At 39.0% G+C, this 20,379-nt stretch overlaps 1 protein-coding gene and 1 long non-coding RNA gene across 3 annotated transcripts in view; one reads left to right on the top strand and one right to left on the bottom strand.

Moving 5' to 3' along the window:
- NR6A1 (nuclear receptor subfamily 6 group A member 1) overlaps positions 1 to 20,379 on the bottom strand; it is a 229,301-nt gene that overhangs the window by 118,297 nt on the left and 90,625 nt on the right. The gene's annotated exons all lie outside the window — the stretch shown is intronic.
- The window catches only part of LOC123849993 (uncharacterized), a 47,101-nt gene continuing 29,867 nt past the window's right edge, over positions 3,146 to 20,379 (top strand). The window contains exon 1 of the long non-coding RNA XR_006792212.3: positions 3,146 to 3,435. This is a non-coding gene — a long non-coding RNA (uncharacterized LOC123849993). The remainder of the gene's footprint in view (positions 3,436 to 20,379) is intronic.

The following is a 20,379-nucleotide window of genomic DNA, read 5'->3' on the forward strand; positions in this document are numbered from 1 at the left end:
CTGGGAACCTGCTTCTAAACTGCCCATCCCCCTCCACTCAGGCTCTGTCTCTCGCTTTCTCTCCCTCAAATAAATAAATAAAATCTTAAAAAAAAAAAAAAAAAAAGAATCTGGGGCCCCTGGGTGGTTCAGTCGTTAAGCGTCTGTCTTCGGCTCAGGTCATGATCCCAGGGTCCTGGGATGGAGCCCTGCATCAGGCTCCATGCTCCGCAGGAAGCCTGCTTCTCCCTCTCCCACTCCCCCTGCTTGTGTTCCCTCTCTCGCTGTGTCTCTCTCTGTCAAATAAATAAATAAAATCTTAAAAAAAAAAAAAAAATCTTTTGTTCTTGATCTCTCCTTAGCACCTAGATTTTACTCACTCACTTATATACATACACACATATATACCATAAACATATGGTATATGTATACCTATATACATGTTTGTGGGTATGTATCTGCCAAATGAAAAATGAAGAACATCAGTGCATTCATTCCAGTATATGCCCTTTAACTGCACTTTCAAAATAATATGAGAAAGAATTTTCATACACAGGAATATCTGTGAATTGAGTTCAACAAGCAGTTGTTCAGCTAAAAATCTACAAAAGGTCCAAGTTACTAATGGGTCAAGCTTTCCTCTGAGTATCTACTCATGAACTATATCTATCATAGGGCTATAGCTCCTGATGTCCACTGAAAGAATATTTGACTTGGAATCAATGCTTAGGCTAAAACCCACTGATCATCACCTATGAAGACTATGAAATTTGCCTCTAGTATAATGGATCTGGAGCTGAAAGAGAGGTCAAATCCCCATTAAATCTTCTACATGCTGTGAGGCCTTAGGCAAGTGCCTTTATCTGTTAAATGAAGGTAATAGTACTTATACCATAGGGTTATTTTGAAAATTAGATAAGCTTATGTATATAAAATACCTGTCACAGTGTCTGGTACATAATAAAACCCAGTAAAAATTATTATTATTCATTCATTTCTCTTTCTTCCAACTAATATTAATGTCTACTTTATTATAGGTCCTGAGTCTACACAGGGGCACAGACACAATTCAAGAGGAACCGGCTACAGTCCCTGCCCATGAAGAGCTGAAAGTGTAACAGGAAAGATAAACCCATAAACAAAAAGTATAAAAGAATTACTAGGAGTGTAGTATGTATTATCTCATCCAGGAAGGCTGAAACAAATCTGCCCTTTTCTAGCAAACCTGATATTAGGTCCTGGTTAGTCTCTAGAGTTGATAGGTATATCAAAACCCTTCCAACTTATAAAATGGAATAGCTTCCGAGATGGGTCAGAGCAGCTCTGTAAAGAAGCCCTCATAAGACTGTCAGAGGAATGGTCAAGAATGATTGTCTTAACAGCCAAAAGGTAGAAGCAACTAGTGTTCATGGACAGATGAAAGGATAAATAAAATGTAGTATATATACAATGGAATATTATTCAGCCTTTAAAAGGAAGGAAATTGTGACACATGGTATAGCATGGAGGAGTACAGTGGACATTATGCAAAGGGAAGTAACGCAGTCATAAAAAGACAAGCACTGCTTATATGAGATATTTTGAGTAGTCAAATTCAGAGACAGAAAGTAGAAATGTGGTTGCTAGGAGCTGGAGGGAAGGGAAGAATAGGAAGTTAGTGTTATATACAGAGTTTCAAGTGGGGAAAAAGATGAAAAAGTTCTGGTGACAGATGGCAGTGATGGTTGTACAACAATGTGAATGTACTTAATACTACAGAACTGTAAAGTTAAAAATGGTAAAAACGGCAAATGTTATGTATATTTTACCACAGTTTAAAAAAGAATAATTGTCCTATGACTTATAGCAAGAGAGAGGGCATGCATCCCGTTCTCTGACTTTGGTCATTTGTATATCTGGTAGCATATCAAGCCAGCTTTTCCCAGGTTAAAACATGAGCAGAATTTTAGGGCAGTCCTCAAACACAGGAGCCTGTATAATGTAGTCAACACCTAAGAAACCACAAATGCACAAACATCCAAACCCAGAATTTACAGCAAAATAGACAGTTTCTATACAGTGACTATAGGTTTATTTCTACAAGTGTAAGAAACAAAAAATAAAGTATTGTATGTCTAAAAGCCAGTTAAGGATTATATAAGCTAATTCCTAAAGAGATAAGTCCCCAGGAAAAAATGACTGGCCCATGTGGAGTGGATTTCATATATCAGTACCAAGGTCCCATAACACAACTTTACAGCCTGAAATTTAAAAAAAAATCATGCTAATGTGCATTAAACCAAACAACTTTTATATACTAAACAAAAATGTCACAACTGACAGTACTATTCAATGACCCGGTTTCCTAGTGGCCCAGAAAGATGGGAAATAAATCCCAAGGACCCTAGTTCAGACAGACTGGAGAGAGTAGACTCTGGCTGTCTTGCATGATTAAAGGCTATGTCACAGCTCAGTGGGGTCTATACTTTGGAAGCTTCCCCCCAGCAGTCCCCTATGTGACTAAGGACTGGGATAAGAGTGACAGCTTCACAAAGGGGATAATAAGAGATAAGGTTTCTTCCTAGTATGTTCAAAGACTCCAGAATTCAAAACTTAACTTCTCTTCTATCCATCCATCTAATTTTCATTAAGAGCAATTTGTATCATCTAGGAAGTCAAATACACCTTTATTTTTACCTTATCAAACCCTAAAATAAAGGCCAGGGTGTGGTGTGGACATAAACCTTGGTTAGGATCACAACAATTCTCACATCAAATAATTGGTTTAAGTTTGGGCCAAGTTCATCAACAATAAGATGACAGGATTCAGGCAAAGTCAGCTGCCTTCTCGCATTTCAGAAAGACTAGCACTGCTCCTGACACTAATACATAGGTGTAAGGAACCTCTGGGTGGGTAATGCCACCAAACAAAAGCAACACCTTCAAAGTCTCTCTCAGTGACTAGAGGCAGCCAGACACTCAAACTGCCAGTCCTGAATTATGGCCTCTGAATGGTGAGGGCTTCACATTTCACTGATCAGGGCACAGCCCAATCAGAAGACAAACCCCTGCACTGCCAGGGACCAGCAAATCCGCTTTCTTCCAGAGTGCACATGACTGAATGTGCTTCTGTCCATCATCTGGGTCATATATAGTTCAATGCGAGCTGAGCAGACAGGGCTGCAAGGAAATCTGGCGCGGTTCAATACCTCGTCTAGCCTGGGTTCCAGTATCTAATTTTTTTTTTACTGACAAACTCATTTCTCTACCGGGACAGGATGCTGTGCTGGCTGGAAGTTCCATTTCTACAGCAAGAATCCTATCTGGAAACACAGAAGTTGTCCTCTAGCCACAGCAGCTCGAACTTTTTTGATTGTTGTTGCTGCTTTCTCCCATCACCCCCACCCCCTTTTGACAAAGATCCAACTGTAAAAAGTCTTACGTAACAGTTCAGGACTACTTCGGTTCTTTTACTGGGTAAGCACTTTCAATTTTTTTTTTTAAACTAAAAACCATTTTAACATTGAATCTGTTGAGAAGCTTAACTAAAATCTTTTAAGTAATTTGTGTAGTGAAATACTGTCAGTGGATTTTTTTAGTCTCATTTCTGCACGTGCTCCTTTGTTCTCAGAACAGAAGCTTTTTATACACACCCCATAACGCAGCTGGAGAGAGTTATGAAGTCAGTTATTATAAGGAACACAAAGGTTGTTTTGCATTCTTTGCCTTTAGATAATTAATTTTGTATTTGTTTTCTTAAAACAGAGTAGATAAAAAAGGGAGAAATTCACAAAAGAATAAACTGCTGGAGAAAAAAGTTTGAAGTCTTTACCACCTTTTCTATCTGTAGTTTTGTGTGGCCGAACACTTGTGCTGCCTGGGGCGGTGGGGGTAGTGGCAAGCGTAGACAGAGAGGAACTAAGCCAGACATGGACAAAGGCATGAGCCCAAACCAGACAGTCCTGGCCGTTCGATAGGCCAGCAGTGGGTGAGACAGGTCAGCCAGCTGCAGGGGCGGGAGGGGCGGGGGAAGGGGCATGGATGTGGGAGGTGCTCATGCGTGCGATCGTGACTAGATTCTGAAACTGCCAGCCATTTTCCCAGCTATGCTTTGTGCAATCTAAAGGAATGCATCTCCTCTGAAGCAGTCTAGCCAGAGCCCAGTGATAGAGAGGAGTGTGATGAATACCACAACATATGGAATCGGAAAATACTGGGATCTGGGGTGGGCAAGAGGGAATGCAGAGGGTGTGGAAATTTTTTAGTGATCTGGAATGTGTTGAGTGACAGGAAGTGCCCCAAGCTCCCCCCCCTCGCCCCCGCAACTCTTCTCAGTCGCGCCTGCTTTTGTCTAACTCTTGTAATCTACACACTACTGCTTACAAAGCTGTCTGAGTTTAAGACAAAAAGAAACATAAAAGGCTCTCCGTTCCATAGTACCTGTGATATGGAAGGAGTGTAAAAAAGCATGGCCCTTCTAGCCTGTGGACATTTTCTCAGGTATACAAGACAAAGATAAAATAATAATTTCCCAAGGATAAATGAGAATTATGACTTCAGTCTGGCTTCCAAATCTGATTTAAAAAAAATCCTGATTCTGCTATACTTACAAATGCTTAAGTTGGTTCTTAATTTGAATAAGGCTTGTTTGTTTGGTTAGTATACTGCATTTGAAGTTGTTTCTATTTTCTTTGTATAAATTTGGACTTTGGAGGGAAAATGTAAATAAGTAGAATGCACACACACACACACAAAAAGGATTTTTCCCTTCACTGGTTAAAAAGCAGTTTCAAGGGTTGGTTTCTTGGAAAAAGCAGCTCTTTCTTTCTCATTTTTGTATGTATACTATAAAGAGAACTTTATGCCATAATAAACGTAAGGTAGAAAACTTTTGACAGAAAATAATACAGTGTTTCTAAGTGAAAAACAACTTAGCATTTTCCCAAACTTCCATATTATCAACAGAAACACTAAAACTTGGGAGAAAAGTAGCCAAATAATTGAATGGTTAACCCTACTTTTGGAGGATAAAATGGAAAATTAAGTGTGAATGAAATGATACTTGGGAATGTTTCTACCTCCTACCACAAAGGATGTTAGTGGTCAGCCTAGGAGTTAATCTTTCCTAGTGTGGCTCTGAGCCTTCATGCCGAGCAGACATTATTCACATGACGATTCGAAAAGTCCATTCATATATCTCACTACCTGGATTTGAATAGAAACCAGACAGCAATTCTTTAGTTCCAGCCACCATTCGCCCCACTGGACAATAGCGATTTGTTAGCACAGAGTCACAGGCTGTGGGACACAAAGCTTGGAGCTGCAGAAAGATGGGGGATTCAGAGAACAGGAAATTACAGGCCTGATACACTCCTGGCAGCTCTGAGAATACAAAAAAAAAAAAAAAGGCAACACATCGATGCCATGTTTAAGAGCTACTTCTAGCTTTTTTAACCACCTCCAATGTCATAAAAGCTCTATTGTTGGAGTACATAAAGTCACAGTCTCATGTGCTCTCTTTTCTCACTATAGGGAACTTCATTCAATGCCCTGGCACAGTCAGAAAAATCAAAAGCACCCAGAGTTGATTAGTTGTAAGCTTTGATAGAAAGGAGAAGAATATTTTGCAAATAAAATGTCAGAGAAAAAATATGCTTAGTGACACAAGTGACACATAATAAAATTAGTATCTTTTACAAATTATTTCATAAGACCAATCAAAATGAAACCAAATATACCAAGACTCCAGGGAAACAAATTTTTCTTCAAAATATCATATAAAATCTACTACTTAATTCAATCAAAAGTTTCTCCAGAAGATATGTATCAATTTAAAAACTAATCTTACATAGAATATTTCTGAGTTCTGAGTTGTATTTTCCAAAACAACTAAAATCAAAGCCCTAAGGATTTATTTTGGCATATTAGAAAGGAAAACTACATTTTCTTTTGTTGGTTATCAAATTATTGTAGCTCTATGGCTAAATTTAGAAATTGCCTCTACTTCCCTCTCTTTAGACCTAAAAAATAAAATAATGGACATTCTAGGTGAAGGGAGAAACGTATTTCTCCAATCTCAATCAATGAGAACAGGTTCCCATCCAGGCCCTCATGTTGCAACCTGAGCACCAACAGGCCAGAATGGTGTCCATTTCAACAGAAGGAGACCCTACACAAGGAAGTTATAAATGGTTTTGTTCTTGAGCCTTTCTTCTTCTGTGATCCATTCGCAGACATAAGTCCTAAATGATATCATACCTGAAATATTCATCAAATGAGATCATGAATGATCAAAAAGTGTCTTGGAAACATGAACTGTTCTACTCTGGTCCCATGGCCTTAAGACGAATGCCCGCTAAATTTAATGCTGCTGGAAAACAAATCAGCAACTTTTAAACTACCAATTACTGGATCTCTTCAAATTCTGTCATTACCCACCAAACACAAGCATTAGTTACGACCTGAAGCTGTGCTGCTGTGCAGTACAGTAGCCACCAGCTACCTGGGCTATTTTTATCTGAATTTAAATTAAACAAAATTAAATAAAATAATAATTTCATTTCTCCAGTCATGCTAGCTACACTTCAAACACTCACTAGCCCCATGTAACGAGCGGCTATCATACTGGACAGCACAGATATGGGATATTTCTATCAGAAAGTACTACTGGGGGCGCCTGGGTGGGTCAGACGGTTAAGCGTCTGCGTCGGCTCAGGTCATGATCCCAGGGTCCTGGGACTGAGCCCTGCATCAGGCTCCCTGCTTAGTAGGGAGTCTGCTTCTGCCTCTGTCCCTCCCCTCCGCTCCGTTCATGCTCTCTCTCTGGCTCTGTCTCTCTCCAATAAATAAAATCTTTAAAAAAAAAAAAGTACTACTGGACAGCAATAATCTAGACTACGCTCAATCCAGAACACCTATCTTCAACTACACATCCAGCTGGACATGAAAGAAATTAATCTCTAAGTAAAAAATATGACAAGTATGACAAGGCAGCTAGCACCATGATATTTGAGATATGTGTAAAAAAGCATTTTGATACCAAAGGTTTCTTTTTTTCTTGGTCCACAATAAAGAGGTTATGAAGAATATTAAGACAGTAGTGGCAGACAGGTAAGAGTTGCCAGAGTAATTAAAATGTTCCAGAATGGTACTTAGTATCAAAAGGTTCTTCCTATGGGCACCTGAGTGGCTCAGTCAGTTAAGGGCCTAACCCTTTATATCAATTCAGGTCTTGATCTCAGGATCGTGAGTTCAAGGCCCTCAATGGGCATCGTGGAGCCTATTTAAAAATAAAAAAATAAAAAATAAAAATCAAGAAAAAAGAAAGTTCTTCCTAAACATATGAAGCAAATAATTCTATGGTCTCCTTCACATGACTGTCATGGACAATATGGAACAGCAAAGAACAAGGGGCTTGAAATAAGTCAGACCTGGGTTTGATTACTAGTACCTACCCTACTAGCTAGTGAATATTAGGCAAATTAATCCACCTCTCTGAGATTTAGTATCCTTATCTACAAAATGGAGAAATAGACAACCTGCATGAGGTATGGAAAGACTCACAATAAAGTATATAAAGCAGGGGCATGTGGGTGGCTCAGTCAGTTAAGTGGCTGCCTTCGGCTCAGGTCATGATCCCAGGGTTCTGGGATCGAGCCCCATCTCGGGCTTCCTACTCAGCAGGAAGCCTGCTTCTCCCTCTCCCACTCCCCATGCTTGTGTTCCCTCTCTCGCTGTCTCTCTGTCAAATAAATAAATAAAATCTTTAAAAAAAATAAAGTATATAAAACATCCAGAGTAAGGTGCCAGGCATGGGGAATTTTAAAAAGGGTAGCTATTATTTATTAATATATTTCCCCCCCTAAATCTTTATAATGTGACTCCTTGTAGATAGACAAATACTATTCAACACACAAAGCAAGCTGTCATAAACAGGTATCCTAAAATACTAACACTGGCCATTCAGTAAATCAGCTGGAATAAAATGGAAATATTTATATGCTAGACAGCTTTCCCCAGCCAATATGTGACCACACTGCTCCACGAAGCCTGGCTTTTATACTAGAACAATCTCATGTCATACTTGGCTCAAATAGCCAGCAAAGTCCCTGTGTGTTCAGAGTCTTATATTTATGGATTTGAGCTTAGGTTTTTTAGAGAAGGACAGTGTTCTATAGCTAAAAAGTAAACTCTACCAAGGGATGCATACATTGTTGGGTGAATATATAAAAAAAAATAAAAATGGCTTCCAAATAGGGAATCAGATGCCTGTTCAAGAAAATGGAAAAGGTTATTTTATTTTCTTTTTAAGATTTTATTTATTTTATTTGTCAGAGAGAGAGAAACCACAAGCAGGGGGAGTGGCAGACAGAGGGAGAAGCAGGAAGAGGACAGAGCGAGAAGCAGGCTCTCTGCCAAACAAGGAGCCCAATGCAGAACTCGATCCCATGACCCTGGGATCATGACCAGAGCCAAAGGCAGATGTTAAACTGACAGAGCCACCCAGATGTCCGGGAAAAGGTTATTTTAGAAATGCAATGATAAGGGGGCGCCTGGGTGGCTCAGCTGGTTAAGCAACTGCCTTCGGCTCAGGTAATGATCCTGGAGTCCCGGGATCGAGTCCCGCATCGGGCTCCCTGCTTGGCAGGGAGTCTGCTTCTCCCTCTGATCCTCCCCCTCTCATGCTCTCTGTCTCCCATTCTCTCTCTCAGATAAATAAATTAAAAAAATCTTAAAAAAAAAAAAAGAAAAAGAAATGCAATGATAAGAAACCTCATTCTCGGGGCGCCTGGGTGGCTCAGTCGTTAAGCATCTGCCTTCAGCTCAGGTCGTGATCCCAGGGCTCTGGGATCGAGCCCCACATCGGGCTCCCTGCCCAGCTGGGAGTCTGCTTCTCCCTCTCCCTCTCCCACTCCCCCTGCTTGTGTTCCCTCTTTCACTGTGTCTCTGTCAAATAAAAAAAAAAAAGAAACCTCATTCTCCCTTGCTGAGATGACTGAAGCACAGAAAAAAACTGTAAATAAAAATCTTTTTTTCAAGTATTGGACTGAGGCTTTTTTTCAAGGAACATTTAAGTAACTCAGATTATATAATAGTAATAATGAACCAGTAAAACATCCAATACCTTATTGCCTTTAATTATTGTGAACTTAGTATCTGGTCAAGACCAGATGCAATGAGTGGTGCCTCCCCCCAAGTCTTTAGTGGTTAAAAAAAAAAAAATCCAAGTGATTCCTTCATGACCATGTCTTAACTTTCAAATATACCATTAAAATAAATTGGACAGATAAACAAGGATATGAGGTTCTTAAATTTTGATATCATTCTCAACCCATTCTATGCCTGCTAGGTGCAAGAATCATGGGTCTTAGTGTCAAGTGAACATGGGTTGGAATCCTGTTTCTGCTACTTATTTACTATGTGATCCTGAATAAGTCAATTCCTTTCTTTGTCTCAGACTCTTTATGCATAAGATATAATATTAAAGCCTTCCTGCCAGTCATTTTAAAGATCAAGGATCATATACATAAAACATCTTGAACATCCTGGCACATGGAAACCACTCATGGAAATGTCAATTCTGTGAAAACACAGTTAAGGTCTTGAAGTCTGGTTCACTGTCTGACTCTTCCCAAACATAAATAGAAATAGAAGGGTTCCAGGCTGATTTATAGCACAGGCCATTCTTTCTTTAAATTTTAATTAAAACAAACATGAAGATAAAAGTTGTCAACACTGCACAAAGAGTCTCAAGTCTTAGAAACATAAATATTAGGGGCTCCTGTGTATGCTGTCAGTTAAGCGTCCGACCCTTGGTTTCGGCTCAGGTCGTGATCTCAGGGTTGTGAGATAGAGAGCCCCACACTGGCCCTGAACTCAGTGCAGAGTCTGCTTAAGATTCTCTCTCCCTCTACCTCCGCCACTCCCTGCCCCCCACGCTCTCTCTAAAATAAATAAATAAATCAGGACACCTGGGTGGCTCAGTCGGTTAAGCATCTGCCTTGGGCTCAGGTCATGATCCCGGGACCCTGGGATCAAGTCCCGCATTGGCTCCTTGCTCAGTGGGGAACCTGCTTCTTCCTCTGCCTGCTGTTTCCCTTGCTTGTGCTCTCTTTCTCTCTCTGACAAATAAATAAATAAAATCTTTAAAAATAAATCATTTAAAATAGGAACATAAATATTAAATAAGTTGATTGAATAAATACAGGATAATTATCTGAAAAGTGAGGTAGAACCTCAGATTTTAATATTACAAAATATAATTTAATACTGATACTAATTTAATGTTATTAAATATGTAAGAATCATTTCCTTAAATTAAGAAATAATATTTGTTTTTGGAATAAGATTTCTACTCATTCTTCTTGGTGATTAGAACAAAAATATGAAAGTTCTAAAATACTGCCCCCAATCAAGAAAACAGCCTCCTGCATGTAAGGGAAAGAAAATTCATTACTTTCAAAATCAAAGCCATAGAAGGAATTCCTGGGTAAGATGTTTTCCTACTACATCTGTAGACTCACTTTAAAGTTGAAAATAATCCAGTAGAACTAGGAATAGTAGGTGTTTCTTAATGCCAAATAACTGAAAAATGTTGGACATGCCACATAATCTTTCAGAGTACAGAAAGCAGGTTAAAAAAAAAAAGATGAAGAAGAAGAACTATAAGGGAGATAGTGTGGTGTAGTTAGACATCTGAAAAGGTAGATTTGTCTCCAAGAAACGGGCTGGATTAGATAGAGGACATCAAATCCTAGCTCGGCTGCTATCTAGCTAGGTGACTTTTATTTATTTATTTTATTAAAGATTTTATTTATCTGACAGAGAGAGACACAGTGAGAGAGGAAACACAAGCAGGGGGAGTGGGAGAGGGAGAAGCAGGCCTCCTGCCAAGCAGGGAGCCCGATGCGGGGCTTGATCCCAGGACCCTGGGATCACGACCCGAGCCGAAGGCAGACGCTTATTAATGACTGAGCTACCCAGGCACCCCTAGCTAGGTGACTTCTTTTTTTTTATTTATTATTTATTTTTTTATTTTTTTAAAGATTTTATTTATTCATTTGAGACAGAGAGATACAGAGAGAGAGAGAGCATGAGCAGGGAGAGAGGCAGAGGGAGAGGGAGAAGCAGGCTCCCCGCTGAGCCAGGAGCCCGATGCGGGGCTTGATCCCAGGACCCTGGGATCATGACCTGAGCCGAAGGCAGACGCTTAACCATCTGAGCCACCCAGGCACCCCTAGCTAGGTGACTTCTAACAAGTCATTTCTGAGTCCTTGTTACCAGCAGTGGTCCAAAAAAAAAAAAAAAAAAAAACCATTCATACTAGAGGCTAAAGGGTAGACAGCACTTAGAGGTGAGAAATTTGGACTGGCCAGAGTGTATTCAAATTCAGTCTCTTGTTGCAAAGTCTAGTTACCATAAAAGGTTTTACAGGACTGCTTAATCAGATAGATTAGACAGACAAGAAAGATAGTTAAATAAAGATAGATAAGAATGGATTGCAAGGATTTCCATGGGCGCCATTAGCATATATAAAGAAATCACAAAAGGTAACCAAAGGAAATGTTCCTCAGCAGGCAGGTGTTTCTGAGTTCTTACTAAATGCTGATCAAGCAGAGCCTTCTTTTTCTAGTCATTCACCCAATAAATATTAAGTTCCCACTATGTATCATACACAGTGCTAGACCTAGGTTAAGTGATGAACAAAACAGATACATTAGCTGCCCTCATGAGGCTGATAAGCTATAAACTAGGATAACCATGGCCAGAGCCCTATCATTTAAAAAACGGCAGGGATCTGAGAAACTCTGAGAACCAACCCAGTGATTTGGGAGAAGTGCCTGGCCATCTTTTGAAGCTGAACTAACATAGTCCATAAGAATATGGAAGAACGCACTCTCAGCTGTGTTTGATTCAAGCAAAGAGATACACTAAACTACAAGATCTTAATAGTTTTTAAACCATTAAGGAAATGAAATACCTTCAAACACATAGGCTGGTTTCAAATGACCAGATGTGGTAAACCACTATTTCATGCAAAAACTTAGTCTCCTTTTGACCGATGATTAAGAACAAGATAATTTCTGCAGGGGAGACAATACAGGGGTCTAGGCATGGAATGACATTCCAGGAATCATGATACACTGGAGATATAATGTGATACATATTGCCTTCACCCCCTTCCCTAATATTATGTTTGTAGCACCCAGCATTCCTTTAATGGCACATGCTATGACCATCATAATTACACAGCCAGTGTACTCAGAGTACTCAACCCATGACTCGGCTAGTTCTTGGCAACCAAGAATATTTGAGACATGCATGATAAATACAAAGAGAAGGAAAGGTTAGAGTCACAACTAGGCTTCTGTAACGATTCATCTTAAAAACTAGAACCACTTATGCTTACAAGATGTCTAAATATTAATCTTTCTTCCCAATGGAATTTAGTCTTCGCTGTCATAGGACTATAAAAAGAAGTTACTGTTACCAATGAAATAAAGTATATCCATGTACCACAATGGCATAATGTTGTTTCCACAAAAACTGAGGTTCCCAATGTCCCAATCAAGAAATTCCCATTCTAGGGGCGCCTGGGTGGCTCAGTTGGTTGGGCGACTGCCTTCGGAGTCCCAGGATCGAGTCCCGCATCGGGCTCCCTGCTTGGCAGGGGGTCTGCTTCTCCCTCTGACCCTCCTCCCTCTCATGCTCTCTGTCTCTCATTCTCTCTTTCTCAAATAAATAAATAAAATCTTTAAAAAAAAAAAAAAGAAAGAAATTCCCATTCTAGTTTTCTGAATTTTTTTTTTTTAAAGATTTTATTTATTTATTTGACAGAGAGAGACACAGCGAGAGAGGGAACACAAGCAGGAGCAGTGGGAGAGGGAGAAGCAGGCTTCCTGCCGAGCAGGGAGCCCGATGCGGGGCTCGATCCCAGGACCCTGGGACCATGACCTGAGCCGAAGGCAGACGCTTAACGACTGAGCCACCCAGGCGCCCCTAGTTTTCTGAAATTTATAGAACCTGTGTTTCCACCTAGATTTTTTTTCACTGGTAAAGATTCAATCTCATATGTCTTTTGCCTTTTCTTTGTTCACTGGATATCAAAGTCAAGTGAAAAAAGAAGAGATCTAGCATATGTACTCAGAAGAAATTAGACAGTTACATCAAAAAAGAGGATCCCAATCTGATCATTTGTTATTATGACCACGATTTTGGTAGAAGTACCTCCATTTGGCTAATAGCATTATATTTTTTCAGCCTCACTTCTCTATATAATTCTGTATTACTAGAACAGAACAATTTCTTTTGGGCGGCCACTTAGAAGCCTCTAGGTATACAGCTGATTCATTCGAAGGATATACGTTGAGTGCTTAGCATATGAAAGCTCCTGTTCTAGGAACTAGATATACAATAGGAAACAAGACAAAGGTCCCATACCTGGGACTGCAGTCACAAAGACTTGAATCTAGTCTCAGCTTGAGCACTCTCTGATTGTGTGACCCTAGACAAATTTGCCTCTCTGAACCGCAGAGAGGAAAAGGTAAAGTAGGGAAAAAAGGTAAAGTAATACAACTTCACAGAGCTGTTGTGAAAATTATATAATGTTTGTCAGTGTCTGATATAGTGCCTAGAACACCACAGATGCTTGACAAATAGGAGCTATAGTTTTATAAATATCTATTACTATTATCTATCCTGCTTTCATATTCATCTATGAGAATAACTCTAGTTTTTTAAAATAACAGGTTTGAAAGGCTTAAGTGTATCTAAAATATTTGTTTCAGGTGTTAACAGCTTAGCAGAATAAGCCATTTATAGATGAAATGCTACTTCTGGTTATTAAAGAGCTCCTAGCTGCATATGCTAAATACAAGATAGCAAGAATATAAAAGAAAAATACTTTGAAGTTGGCATATCAATAGTGAAATGGAGGGTCACAATCACACAGATTTCAAAGGGTAGGACACTTTATCACTAGTAGTATTACTACTTGCCAATTTAATCAGAAATTGTACAGAAAAAACATATTTAAAAGATTCAGAATATCAAACCATAGCCACCAAAAAAGGCAAAGAAAGCATGTCTTTCCTCTAAAGATTATTACAAAAGTCTCATAAAGAAAATTCTCTGAAGGCAAATTCCTAGCTGACTGCAGTTATACCTTATAAAATAACTTATTTTTCATCTCATCTTACTGCAGATAGACTGGGAAGCACAAAAACTAGGAACACAAAAAAAGTTATTCACAATCCAAAAACAGCAATTCATAGTCTATCCAAAGATAACCGTTGTCAACATTTAGTAAATTCTGTCTAGTCTTATTTCGTAGTTATTTAATATATTAGTGATTTTTAAAAAATACTGGTAGTTCTGTCATTATACATGTAATACATGATCTATATAGAAAATCTACATAATAAAGAAAAAGATAAAGAAAACTTGTCATCCACAATTCCACTCACAGAGAAAATCTTCATTAATATCTTGATGTAGTTCATACACAATGGAATCAATTCTCTATAGTTTTATATTCTATTTTGTTCACAAGTATTTTTAAAAAGTCATTAAAATGGGGGCACCTGGGTGGTTCAGTCGGTTGAGCATCTGCCTTCGGCTCAGGTCATGATGCCAGGATCCGAGATGGAGCCCTGCATCAGGCTCCCTGCCCAGCAGGGGAGTCTGCTTCTCCCTCTCCCTCTGCTCATGTGCTCCCTTGCTCTCTCTCTTCCTCTTGCTCATTCTCTCTCTCAAATAAAGTCTTAAAAAAGAAAAAGGAAGAAACATACGCATCCAATAAACTTTTTAAAAAAGTCATTAAAATGACTTGTTAATTTTTTTATAGAGTTTATTTATTTATTTGAGAGAGAGAGAGAGAGCATGAGCAGAGGCAGGGGAGAGGCATCTGGGTGGCTAAGTCAGTTAAGCGGCTGCCTTTGGCTCAGGTCATGACCCCGGGGTCCTGGGATCCAGCCCAGCATCGGGCTCCCTGCTCTGCGGAAAGCCTGCTTCTCCCTCTCCCACTCCCCCTGCTTGTGTTCCCTCTCTCGCTGTGTCTCTCTCTGTCAAATAAATAAATAAAATCCTTAAAAAAAAAATGACTTTTTAGATATCCAGGTAGTTACCACCTATTCTCTATTATAAATAATACTGTAGCGAACGTATTTATACAAAAATCGCTATCCACATTCTTGATCTTTTTTTTTTTTTTTTTTGGTCTGACCAATCTATACTCCTACCAATAGGGACTGATAGCACTTGTCTCACCCTAAGCTCACAAACACTGAGAATGTGCTATACATAATTAGCTGCCACCCAAATACAATAAAGTTCTGTTTGTTCAATAATGAAAGAAGAGATTTTGTTTTTTAAATTTCATTTTATTTATTTATTTTTTTAAAGATTTTATTTATTTGACAGAGACAAAGCGAGAAAGGGAACACAAGTAGGGGGAGTGGGAGAGGGAGAAGCAGGCTTCCCTCCAAGCAGCGAGCCCTATGCAGGGCTCGATCTCAGGACCCCAGGATTAAGACCCGAGCTGAAGGCAGACGCCTAACGACTGAGTCACCCAGGTGCCCCAAAATTTATTTTATGTATTATTTATTTTGAGAGAGAGCGTGCACAAGTGTGGGGAGGGGCACAGGAAGAGTAAGAGGGGAAGAGAGACTCTCCAGCAGACTCCCCGCTGAGCAGGGAGCCTGACACAGGCTTGATTTCAAGACCCTGAGATCATGGCCCGAGCTGAAGTCAGATGCTTAACAGACTGAGCTACACATGTCTCAGGAGAAGAGAATTTTAAAGGAAAATTCAAATAGGGGAAGAAAATAGAAGAATCTCCATAGTAAAATAAAAGACATCCCTAAACATGCTGAGCAGTTGACAGAAATCTTGAAAACCTTTCAAGAGGACACAGGGAAGTTTAACATCAGGTTTCAAAAGTCTCAGAAACAAAAACAATCAATTCAAGACAAAACAAAAATAATCTCGTGGATGTGTTTCATTACTTGAAAACAATACCATGAATCAAGAATCAGTTCCACCTTTGGGATAAAAACGAAATGGAAAAATGTGCTGATAAATTAAGATGCACAAAAACCACTGTTTTCAACACAGAAATTATTTTCAAATTTTAGGAGCAAAGATATAAATATGCATATATATTTTTGATTTCCCAAATGTAACAGAAAATTCTATAAATTCTTACCAAGGCAAGATAACCAAGAATATAATTGATTCAAAAAAATCTTTATGGAATTACAACTTTGTTTCAGAAACTATATGTGTAAGAGAACCAAAGTTGTTAAGAAGAGTTCTTTCCTCAAAAAAGCTTGCCTTTAGAATCCTTCACAATCTGGCCCTCTAACATCACGTAATATTTGCCCTGCCTAATTGTTGACATATCACATATCTCAGGCCATGGCTGGAAAAGGAAAACCTTTCAGGACACTGTACTGAGTGATCAACTTAAAAATCAAAATTCTTTAAGAGGGAAAAAACAACAACAATAACAACAAACAACCAAAGTCATATAATCCAACTGAATAGATTCTACTCACACGACTTCATACCAGCACACAATAATGTTTACCTAAGTACCTATGATCAAGAAGAATTCAAATACTGACAGGAAGAAAAATACCTTCTACTTTCCACAAAATAACTAATAAAACTACTATCATTTTTCATTTCTTTGTAATTTCCCCTGTAAATCCTGCTTAATTTGAGTGTTACAAGAGAGATTTCTCCTTAACAGAAAATAATGCCCCCAGTTTCCTGCAGATGTTTGTACCACACAGGAGAGAAATTGTCACAGTAACTTCACGCTCCAGAAATAAAAGCTGATCAACTCAATATGAAAGGTCTGACTTCTGAGAAAGCTCTACATCTGCTAAAAGACTTTGATACTTGCATATACCTAAAACGGTTCAGAAATACACCCTCTCCCAAATAATAGCAAGTGACATTTATCAAGGGCCTACCATGTATCAGGACCTTATGCAATACTTTTCTAAACATGTCCTTTCATAATCAAAACCACCAAAAAAACCTGATACCATTATTAGCCTCTATTTTATTGATGAAGATATTGAACTTGGAAAAGAAATTATTTGTCCATTGTCAAAAGTGCTAGGAAACAACAGAGTCCAAATCTGAATGCAGATGACTGGCTCTTAGGAATCTGCTCATTTCACTATAGCAGTTTGATTTTCTATGGTTTGGTGGGACTTTCCCTCCTTTAAATTTTTTCCTGTCAGAAACTAGATAAAATTTTTTCTGCTCCTGACTTTGAGAAGAACTAGTTTCCAAAATCACAAGAACATGGGTCAATACAATGCAATTTCACATACGATGAAAATAGATTTCTGGGATGTTAGCAAGTATATACAGTCTAAATTTTGCATGGAACTTCTAAAAATAGCTAGATATCATATATTTATTAGGTTTCAAGTAGAAAAACTGTATGATTTCTTTAAAAAATTTACTGAACTATAAACAATTTAGTCTAATTTGGAGAAATACAGTATTTGCTAAAAGACACTACAGTCTCCACTGCGCCAATGCCCTGTGACAATATTTTAATGCTGTTTGTAAGAATTTATAATATCTTAAAAGAATGCATCTCTAGATTATCATATGTGAATGTGAAAGCCCTTCGTAAATGGTAAAGTAAAATTATCATTAATACTCTATTATAAAGCATTCATTCTGCTTTAAAACAGTTCCTACGGGCACCTGGGTGGCTCAGTGGGTTAAGCGTCTGCCTTTGGGCTCAGGTCATGACCCTGGGGTCCTGGGATGGAGCCCAGAGGCCAGTTCTCTGCTCAGTGGGGAGCCTGCTTCCCCCTTTCCCTCTGCCCCTCCCCCTCCTTGTGCTCACTCTCTCTCAAATAAATAAACTAAAACAGTTCCTAAAATTTGTGGTTAACTTTTGATAACAGATGACTAGGCTATACCAGATAAGACCCTTAATTTTGGGCAGACAGCAAAATGCAGAGGAAAAAAGCACAGACAGTAAGATAACAAGGGTTTAATCAAAGTTTCATTACTAAATTTCTAACTAAAATTCTCTCAGCCTCAGTTGCCTTAGCTGTAAAAAGGGAAAATACTAAGTTCCTCAAACAGCTAAATGAAAGTTTTAAATGACAAAGCCCCTAGTGCCCAACACAAAGTAGTGTTCAATTATTGTTAGTTCTCTTCCCTTTAGGGATTTGTAAGAGTCAGACAGATGTCCAAGTTTGCTGGTGAATAAGGCCTACCTAGGAACAAGGACTGCATTGCCCAAAACTTATGATTAGAAATCACTTGGCTTCTTAGTAGGTTTGGGATTAGGCTTTTGTTATTCCTTCAGTCACACACGTTTTTATCAATCATTCAATAACAATACAATTTATTCATTCAAAGAATCACTGAGCACCTAAGCGGCAGCAAGCTAAGCACAAAAATGCCTTAAACCTCAAAAGGAGCTCACAGTCCAGTAGTAGGAACAAACCTTAAACAGATACGGGGCGCCTGGGTGGCTCAGCCGGTTAAGCGGCTGCCTTCGGCTCAGGTCATGATCCCAGAGTCCTGGGATCGAGCCCCACGTCGGGCTCCCCGCTCAGTGGAGAGCCTGCTTCTCCCTCTCCCTCTGCCTGCCTCTCTGCCTACTTGTGCTCTCTCTCTGTCAAATAAATAAAATCTTAAAAAAAAAAAAAAAAAAAAAAACCCATAATATGGTGCTCTAAGTATATGATAAAGGAAAGCCCAGGATTATGGAAGTCCAAAGTAAAAGCACTTAACCTGGTAAGGGGAAGACAACTTGGAGGAGAAACATCTGAGATGAGTCTTGAAAGATAAGTAGAATTTGTAGAAAAGAACAGAACAAGATAAGGAGCTTTTCAGGCATAAGGAATAGTATGAGCAGAGCACTGCCAGGAGAGATCAAATCATATATTCAAGAAACTATATATGCAATGTGGCTGGAGCTCAGGGGGAATAGAGAAGGCTTATAAGGCAGGAAGGGGTTTCCTTTGTCAAGCTCAAGCTGTGATACTCATTCCAGCCACATGCAGTAATTCACTAAACTTGTGTAAAGAGGGTGATTTCAGTCCCATTTGAGAGTCTAATGTGCTAGTTCCTCCTCAATCTAACTAGCTAAAAAAAAAAAAAAAGAACATACAACATACCTGGTTTTATGATGGGTATGTGAACTCCGAACACTAGCTACTTTCCATCCAGCAGTCAGAAAACACTGCTTGAGGGGCCCCTGGGTGGCTTAGTCAGTTAAGCATCTGCCTTTGGCTCAGGTCATGATCCCAGGGTCCTGGGATCCAGCCCCGCATCATGCTCCCTGCTTGGTGGGGAGCCTGCTTCTCCCTCTCTTCCCTGCTTGTGCTCTCTGTAGCTATCTCTGTCTCTGTCTCTCTCAAATAAATAAAATCTTTAAAAAATAAAGAAAGAAAAGAAAATACTACTTGAGAAACCAAAGAAGTTATCTGAACTGGGTAATTACTGAAATATGTATAAGCTACTCAAGATGTGCAAACTTCTCTGACAGACTTCTACTTTGTTGACTCACAGGTTAAATACATAGGAGGTCCTCAATAAATAATTAAATTACAGTGAGAGAGAGAGAGAGAGAAGCCTTAATGTATTATTAAAGGACCAAGTGAAACGAAGACTTTAATATAAAGAAATTCCCTATCGTTTTTTCCCCTTCACGTAAATTTGGTCAACATATTTCTTAAGTTTCTTTTGTTTTCAGATCAGACTATTTTTAGTTGAGAAAAGCTCTAAAAATGGGAAGTCTGTATTTTATTGCTAAATTATTACATTCTGACATTAAGTCTCTAAGTTAGTTCCATGCAGAGGCAGCTGACAAGCATAGTAAGCTTCAGTAAAAGTCATGATTCATTCATGATTCACTGTCAACAAATACTGACTGAGAACATAAAACAGTCAGCATGATCAAGGAAAAAATTCAGAATGGATGAAGCAGAGAGTATATCTAGTTTGGGAGCTATGAGGAAATGATGTGGCTTAGGAAATAGTTTTTTAGGGCCCAACAGTGAAAGCCATGTCAGGTTAAAGCATTTAAATTTTATCTAAAGATAGACAGGGCATCAAGTTCTGAAGTAAAGTCAAATTTGAATTTAGCCACTGGGTGGAAGATGAATTAGAGGTGGGCAAGACTAGAGGCAAGGGGGCCACCTGGACTGTTGCAGTCAGATGAAAAGATGATGATTTTGACCACAGTAGTGGCAATAAAGATGTCACTTGCTATTACATGGATGAATCTTGACGACATTATGCTAAGTGAAATAAGCCAGTCACAAAAAGACAAATACTGTATAATCCCACTTATATGGGTTATCTAAAGTAGTCAAATTCATAGAAACAGAAATGGAATAGTGGTAACCAGGGGCTGGGAGAAGAGAAAAT

This window comes from Mirounga angustirostris, unplaced genomic scaffold (assembly GCF_029215605.1).
Source record: "Mirounga angustirostris isolate CCGP_5_RB_7025 unplaced genomic scaffold, mMirAng1.0.hap1 SCAF_15, whole genome shotgun sequence".
Lineage (NCBI taxonomy): Eukaryota > Metazoa > Chordata > Mammalia > Carnivora > Phocidae > Mirounga > Mirounga angustirostris.